Here is a 7,434-nt window from a genome sequence, read left to right on the forward strand (position 1 = left end):
CAACCATCTGAGAAGTCCACAGATAGGGAATGATGGCTAACTATACACAGTACTTCCCTTCAGAACAATAAATTATGGAACATGATGATCTGGGTTCAAGGTTGATGTCAGAGATCTCTTGAACATTACATTTGATGATGATCCTGCCCAGTGTGTGACTAAGGTCAACGGTGCTTCATTATCTCAGACTTCTGGGGACATCATATATATAACGCACAAGTGAAATTTCTAGTTACTTGAATCTTCCAAGCCTTGTTATTATGATTTTTAAGTTGTTACCTAAGTCCCTTTCTTAAGATAGTAGAATGCACTAAACATAGGTTTCCTTTATATCACCCTATAACCCATGATTATTCTTATGAATATAAGATTAGACCTTGGGCAGATTTTGTGCTCTGGCTCTGGCTCGGGCTTGGGTTCTCTTTCTTTCTCTCTCTAGCACTCTCTCTTTCTGTAGTTTAATCTTCTTTTTTTCTTTGAACATAATGAGAGATGGATGATGTAAATGACTCCCGAGATCTCATTTAACTCCAAAATTCTGTGCTTCTCACCTTTCTGCAATTCTAGGTAAGTCAAATTCCTCCCACCACTCCTCACTATATGTACTCTATGCCCCCCTCCCCCTCTGAAAAATGCAATAAACAGCTTGTTAAATAGAATCCCTCAAAAGCCCAAAGGCAATACTGCCACTTAGGATGGTTTTCTCCCAAGAAAGCTGTTTAATTTGATGGTTATTATTTGTTTGTCAAAGCCCACTGTTTATTCAGATTAATTAAAACCAATTGTTCCAGCTGCACATGGTAGAGCTCCTTGTAATGAAAATATCTGCAATTCCAAATTCATCAACCTACATCTGATCCCATTCAAAAGTATTTAACCTCACTTTGCAAGGTAATATAACTCAACCTGTCTCAGACCTGTGTCAGAGTACAGGAAAATGGCATTCTGAACTGTGGGCCTTTTGTTGCTGAAAACTCACAGCAAAAAACTCTTAGGGATGGCCCCCCAAATTGAGATCGCGAAATTGAAGGCCCTAGATGAGGCCAAAATGACATAACAGGAAGTGAACCTGAGCTGCTTAATCTTAAACTCATTGAAAATATCATCTTCTAGCAAATGATATTTTTAAAGGTGTTTTGCTGTTTTGATTATTCAGAGTCCTTAGGTGTTACGGATTAGCAGATGCTATCATTTCCCAATACATAAATATACTTAATAAGAGATAGTATTTCTCTATTTGATGAAATAAACCTAATTTATTTTAGTTTGCAAAATCTGCTGAGGCCAAGTACTGTTTCCTACAGTTGTTTTGCTTATCCAAAATAATCTCCATATAATTGAAAGTCCCCAAATTTAAAAGCTTAACTGATTCACATCTGTAATATGAAAAATTGGTTTCCAGCACACGGAGACCTGCTGAAGGGAGAGGAGGAGAAAAGTAAAGTTATTTTCCACCTCGATGTGAAATTGAAAATGTGTCTTAAATTCGCTAAAGCAATTCAGTTGTTGCCCACATGAACCTCACAGATTCCAGACAAACCCATTTGCCTTCACACTTACAGAGGCTTTCAAAATTCCACCTGCGAATGCGAGAGATGTGTGAAATATTTTGCTAATTAAAAGACAAATGAGCATTTTCCATTGTGATTGCTATTGGCAACAGTCAGTCCCATCCTTAACTGAACCCACAAAGTTATCGGGAAGACATTTCTTGTTCAAAGGGAGGCAAGTGTCCTAAGGTTGGTTGGTTTAGCCCCGCCCCCTTTAAAAAAGCTATTTTGATTGGCTACTTTAACTTCGTCTTTGCTTTAATTCTCCTGCTTTGGTGTCCAGCATACATATACCAATGATTCTTCTACTGAAATGGGCCAGAGGTGAAAATACCTAAACTGGGTCTATGCTAGGGCCCTTATGAGGCAAAAATATGGAAAGCAAGACCATTGGCGTGCCCCAGAGAATGTGGGAAACAGAAATGAGCCCATATACTCTGTCAGTTATTTAATTTCTTGCCTTCACATCTGTTTTTTTTTTTCCTCTAAATGCCACATTTAATAAGGTTATACATCCCCTGTCCTCTCTTTCTCTTCACAATCTTCACCTCTGACCTGCTCTTTCTAGGGCTTGTTGTATTTATAAAATCCACTAGAGACCTCATCTGCAGAAGCACTGACCTTAGTAGGAAATATATACAGAATGTATATTCCGCAAACTTAAAATAGGCCCTCACATCCTCTGATTATTGTCTTCTCTTCTAAAGAACACCCTGATCGGGGCACCTGGGTGGCTCAGTGGGTTAAGCCGCTGCCTTCGGCTCAGATCATGATCTCAGGGTCCTGGGATCAAGTCCCGAATCGGGCTCTCTGCTCAGCAGGGAGCCTGCTTCCCTCTCTCTCTGCCTGCCTCTCTGTCTACTTGTGATTTCTGTCAAATGAATAACTGGAATCATTTTAAAAAAAAAAAAAAAGAACACCCTAATCAACTATCTTTATCCTTTCAAAAAATTGGACTCATTCTGGGGCTTTTTCTCAGCAATAATCCTTTCAGGGCTTTGTTACAATAATAAACAAACAAACAAGCAGCACCTATCACTCTGCTGTCCCCAGGTAGGGGCCAGCCTTCCTGCCCTACACATATATGGTCTCATATGGTGTGGGGTGTTTTAATGGGGTAATCTGCTTCAAAGTAAAGGATGGCAAGCAAGAGCCCTTTGCAAAGCAGCACTTTAAAACAGAAAGATGAGGGACACCTGGGTGGCTTTTTCAGTTAAGCATCTGCCTTCAGTTCAGGTCATGATCTCAGGGTCCTGGGATCGAGTCCCATATCGGGCTCTCTGCTCAGGGGGAGCCTGCTTCTCTCTCTCCCTCTGCTGTTCCACCTGCTTGTGTGCTCACGCTCTCTCTCTCTCTGACAAATAAGTAAATAAAATCTTAAGGAAAAAAAAAAAAAAACAGAAAGGTGAAACCAGTCATGTTTATTTTAAGAGATTCCTTTTTAACTTAGGTTCTTAGTTATCTGTTAGAGGTCATCTCACCTCACACAGCAGGGCAGATCAGCAACAAGGATCTGACCAGTTCAAGAGCAACTATTTCAAACAGGCAGTTTTCTGCAAGGAAATCATCAAAGCACTTCGATTCTTTCTTAAAAACAAGACAACAGGCCCCAAATGGAGTCACTTATGCTAAGGCTTATGTCACTAAACTGAGACTCAGCTTAGTTATAGTCATAGTTTTGGCATGTCTCAGAGACAGAATCTTAAACTAGCGCCATCGGGAGTCACCTGGTCAGCATTAGTGAGGAAATCTGCCTAGTAGACACTGCCATCCACTAAAGGAAGGTGACCTTGCCACAGCCAGTCCACTTTTTACTGGTAAAACTTCCTTGTCTCACTTCCTTCTGCTTTCATTAAAGTCTTTCATTTTACACAGCTCCTTGGAGTTGCTTTCTATCCACTAGATGGGACGCTGGCCGATTCATGAATTGCTCAATAAAGCCAATGAGATCTTTAAGATTTACACAGTTGAATTTTGTTTATTAAGCCCTGACAGTTACACAGATACCCTGAGAGCCATGTTGCTGAAAGCAGACTTCATTCAATACATCTGCTGGCTTGTCAGTTGATGTCATTGGAGTTTCCGATCCTGATGGGGGGCTGATGAGAGTGAGGGGTGGAGAGGGAGGCATAGGGCAAGGGGGAGTTGAACAGCAACCTAAAACCCTAAGATGATTGGATGATGGTGTTGGTGTCCTAATCTGAGAAAGTGAGTGCATCTTCATCCCAAGTGACCCCAGCACAATTTATAGCATCAGGCGGACACACACAGGCATCAACCAACATGCTTAGAGAAAGGTGGAGTGGGTTCTGGTCACCAGAACATCACTTGACCTGCAATTATCTTACAGCGTTTCGTTTTCTGAGAAGTAGGGCAGTAGCTCATTTCTCTGCTGCTCCAAATGAAGGGGGTGTGGGAAGCAATGCCCACATGATAAAAGAGGACATCTACTAACATTAATCATAGATTTTACACTGTCCGAAATCCTATTCTTCCTCTTCAAGCCCTAACTATGTATAACCTGTTCAGTCTCTGGGAGATTTCCTAAAATCTGGGATAAGAATGGCCAGCTGCAGTGGTCTCAATGCTTTCTGGTACCAGAGGGGGATTCTGGGCTAACAGGAAGTCTTTTCATTGCTGATATACACTAAGAAAGTATGCACTGCTCAGCCTTCATCTAACAATGGTTGATCAAACTTTTAGGAGACAATGGGGCACATAGAGAAGGCCTTCAAATCCTCTGGACATGGTAGTCTTGATTACAGAGTTCTGCATATGCCTAATTTAGAATCTTTCCAGATGGCTGGTGGGTGACAATGGGACCAAAGTGACAGCCCCTGGAGAGGCCAAACACATTCAGTAATAACATATCATACTAATAATGAACAATAACAGCAGTATTATTTCACATGTGTATAGGTCTAATTGGCAAACATGTATTATCTGATCTAACTCTTTCATAGCCTCATGAAAAAGCATCATTATTTGTGCCATTAGATTAAATAGATTAAAACCAGATATCTAGAAGAAGTTGAATGGCTTGACTATAGTCATAGAGTAGTAGTATGATATAAAGTTCTAAATCATGTCACTGGGACGCCTGGGTGGCTCAGTTGGTTAAGCAGCTGCCTTCGGCTCAGGTCATGATCCCAGCGTCCTGGGATCGAGTCCCACATCGGGCTCCTTGCTCCGCAGGGAGCCTGCTTCTCCCTCTGACTCTGCCTTCCACTCTGTCTGCCTGTGCTCGTGTTCACTCCCTCTCTCTCTGACAAATAAATAAATAAAATCTTTAAAAAATAAATAAATAAATAAATAAATAAATCATGTCACCATATTGACTTAACTGTAAATTCTGATTCTCTTGTTTATAAACTGTGGTATCTCAGATAAGTTACTTGACTTATCTGAACTTTATATTAATGTCACATCTGATGGTATCTTATTCTACTCCCCACAATAATCCTACTATTAGATACAACTTAAAACAAAATGAGCAGATGGTATTATTCTCGAATTAAGGAGTAATTAAATGAGATGCAAAGAATCTCTCTACTTAAGAGGACGTGAAGTCACAGGTTGTCAGTGGAAATTTACTCTGTGGAGTCAGAGAATTTACTCTCTTAATACTTTGCAACCTAAATTTGTTGAATCAAGAATTTTTAGGATTATTTTCCATTGTCAGATAAATAAGAATGTGACACTCGACTTTGTAAGGATAAAAACGTAGTGGCTTTGAATACCAGGAGAGTAACCTTAGGGAGATCCTTTGGAAGGCAGATGTGAAGGAACACCTCTTTTCTTTCTTTCTTTCTTTTTTTTTTAAGCTTTTTTTGTTTATTTGACACACAGAAAGAGAGAGAGACAGCCAGAGAGAGAGAACATAAGCAGAGAGAGTGGAAGAAGGAGAAACACGCTTCCTACCGAGCAGGGAACCCAATGTGGGGCTTGATCCCAGGACCCTTGGATAATGACTTGAGCTGAAGGCAGATGCTTAATGACTGAGTCACTCAGGTACCCCAAAGGAAGACCTCTTAAAAGTCTTCAATTCTCTGTAATTAGGGCTAAGAAGATTTTCAGCCCCAGACTCCCACTTCTGTTTCTGTTTCTCTCTCAGGAAAGGCCAGGGTAGGGCAAGTCATATTATAAGTAGAACATCTTAATTGCCTCCCTCAAAATAGTTGTCTGACAAAATGACTTACATTTACCCATAGATACTCATTTATTTCCCTAAATCTAAGAAGTGTAGTGAAGACATTTCTAGAGTCTGAGGGAAATGAAACAGGACAGAGAAGTGCTTACCAAAATAAAAGATGTTCATAAGAAAAAATAGATATGGCCTTTTTTTTTTTTTTTTTTTTACTCTCCACAGCTTGGCTGAGTGGCATCTGGGTCAAAGAGGTTGTAGTTGTGAATATTTTATCAGATTTTTGACAAGACATCTATCTCACTGTAGAATGAGACTAGATCTTAAATCACCTTAGACAGTTTTGCTTCTTAATTAGACAGTCAATATACTACCAGTTGGGGATCTAGGTTATATTTGGCTCCCATGATTGTGAGATGGCTGAGATCATTTAGAATTTGAATCTGGTCCAATTAATTCTTTTGATAGTTGACTATCTCCTCAGCTGTGCTGGACAATTGAGATCTGATGCAGCACACTGATATTAATTTTAAGTGAAGCTCTAGCAGGGCAAACTGGAAATAGCATTGTTCGCAGTCTGAACCAAGAATTCTGTTTAAATTGATATTTCAGCTGTGCATATATACATTAAGCTCAACACAATCCATTCCTTCATGAAGGCTTAAGAATTTCTACTGCCATCCAACTTCTTCAAGTCTTAGGTCTATCAGAATGATTATCAGTCACCAAGCCCTTGGTTGTGCCTTCAAGTTCTAATTAAATTTGAGGTTTTTGTCTTGAAACCAATGGAGAATAGTTAACTACTGATTATATGTTGGTTGATACAAAACAGCTGGTTTCATAATGGCTTGCAATTAAAAATTCAATATCTTATCTTCCTCAGCCAGCAATTTGGCTGGAACAAGACATACACTGTCCTAAAATATTTGGGTCGATAAGCATACTACATAGTCAACTCTATCTCCCAGAAAATGTGCCTTATTTTATTTTTTTTTTTAAGAGTTGGGAGGAGGAGGTGGAAATAGGGGAGTCTTTGAGAGTAAAATGTTTTAGAGTTCAAAATATTAAATGACTCAGAAATGTAAAATGTATCTTTTTGTTAGCAAAATGTGGATATATATTAAGTAATTGAAGGGTAAAATGAACTATCTTAGAGAAATACAATGAAAAGGAAAATGACTAAATATCATGGTTCTGGTCAGATATGGTGGTTTGGAAAACAAAATGCTTTGACATATATTTCACTTGCTAAGTCCCCAAAATGACAGTTAAAAAAAAAAAAAAAAAGTAGATAGTGGCACCTGGGTGGCTGAATTGTTTAAGCATCCAATTCTTGATCTTAGCTCAGGTCTTTATTTCAGGGTGGTGAGTTCAAGCCACACTGGGCTCCATCCTGGGCATGGAGCTTACTTAAAAAAAAAAAAAAAAAAAGAAAAGGAAAGAAAAAAGAAAGAAAGAAAGAAAGAAAGAAAAGATATAAACACAAAACCTAGAAGAGACGGGGAGAGGAAATGATGTCAGATAACAGATGTCTTCAAAGTTCTCAAGGACAAAAAGAAGAGAAATACCTTACTTTGAAGAGTAGACCATGGTTACAAAGGGAAATAGTTATAAAATTATGAGAAGTGAACTGGCTTGTCCATAGAACCCTAAAAAGCCTGGATGATGATGATTCTTCTTCTTTAAATTTTATTTATTAAGTATTATTTATTTATTTATTTAAGAGAGAGAGAGATGGAG

Source organism: Mustela nigripes, chromosome 4 (genome assembly GCF_022355385.1).
Source record: "Mustela nigripes isolate SB6536 chromosome 4, MUSNIG.SB6536, whole genome shotgun sequence".
NCBI classification, from domain to species: Eukaryota; Metazoa; Chordata; class Mammalia; order Carnivora; family Mustelidae; genus Mustela; species Mustela nigripes.